The sequence below is a fragment of the Chenopodium quinoa genome, unplaced genomic scaffold, assembly GCF_001683475.1.
Source record: "Chenopodium quinoa cultivar QQ74 unplaced genomic scaffold, ASM168347v1, whole genome shotgun sequence".
NCBI classification, from domain to species: Eukaryota; Viridiplantae; Streptophyta; class Magnoliopsida; order Caryophyllales; family Amaranthaceae; genus Chenopodium; species Chenopodium quinoa.
Window position 1 is genome coordinate 1,400,274 of NW_018745286.1, and position 1,536 is coordinate 1,401,809.

Below are 1,536 nucleotides of genomic sequence, written 5' to 3' on the forward strand. Positions count from 1 at the left end.
ACCAAGAAACATATTTTATAGTCCCCTTTTACGGAATGACGTTTGGATGTACCACAGTTAAATCAATCATTGAATGAAATCAATGTTCCACTCATGTCAAAAGAATCCACTAGTATATCCGAAAGTTCTATTTTGAACTTCATAGTAGGTCAATAGTTCGATCATGCATCATTCATGCATATCCATGTGATTGACCGAGCATCTCTATGCCCCTATAGCCCATGAAACTGCACTATCCAAACAATCTTACATGTCAGTCCATTTATTAAAATTATTTATGTCCAATTTAATGATTTCGAACTAGGAACTTAAACAATAAATGAATTTAGTTCACCTGTGGGGTTTCATTCACCAAATCATCGATTTGATGATCCCATCAATTCATAATTATTTTTGGACATTTTATTTAATTTCAAAAATCATAATTTAATAAGAGAAATAATAAATTTTTGATTAAACATAATTCTGCAAGTTAATGTATTACTTATGTGATATGTTTTCTCAAAACATATACAACTTAAATTACATAACTTGCTTCAATCCAAGAGCCTTAGTATGAATCTCATACTTTGGTCTATGGAAGGGGTTTAATAAGTAAATAAGTGATATTCTCGCTCATGTGAAACTTTGCAGATCCTGACATCCCGCTAGCCTATGAACTCTTAAATGAGATGATACTTTATATCTATTTGTTTGGATTTGTAATGTGACCCTAGCTCCTTTTATTTGGCAAAGGCGCCATCTTTGTCACAATACCACTTAATCCAAACTTCCTCCTTAACAGCTTTTACTGCAGCTAAATACTCATATTTTGACATTGAGTTTGCGACAGTGCTCTTCTTTAAACTCTTCAAGCTCACTGTTTCTCCATTCAGACATAAAATGTATCTAGATCAAAATCTAAAGTCATCTTTTCATGTTTGGAAACTTACATTCGTATAACTTTGTTGACAACAAATTTACTTTTGTCACCATAAACTAGAAACATTCCTTTAGTCCTTCTCAAGTACTTAAGGAATTGTTCTTAGCAGCTTTCAGTGTACTTATCCTAAATTTGCTTGAAACCTGCTACACATGCTCAAGGAATATGCAACATCTAGCTTTTAACATATCATGGCATACCTAATGACCCCTATTGCAAAAGCTTGAGGTACATTATCCATACATCTCAACTCTTCTGGCTTTTGAAGGCACTGAGTTTTACTGAGCATAATACCATGAGACATGGGAAGAAATCCTCTCTTAGAGTCTTACATTTCAAATCTATCAAGAATCTTATCACCATAAGTCTCTTGATTTAGTTCAGTCATCCTTCGAGACCTTTCTCGATGAATCTTAATTACCAATATGTACTCGGCATCTCACAATTCTTTCATATAGAAACAACTCTTTAACAATTACTTGACTGATTCAAGTATTGATATGTTGTTCCCTATGAGCAGTATGTTATCTACATACAAGACTAAGAAAACCAGATTGCTCCCACTAACCTTCTTGTATACACAAGGTTCTTTTGTTCTTTAAGGAAATCAAACT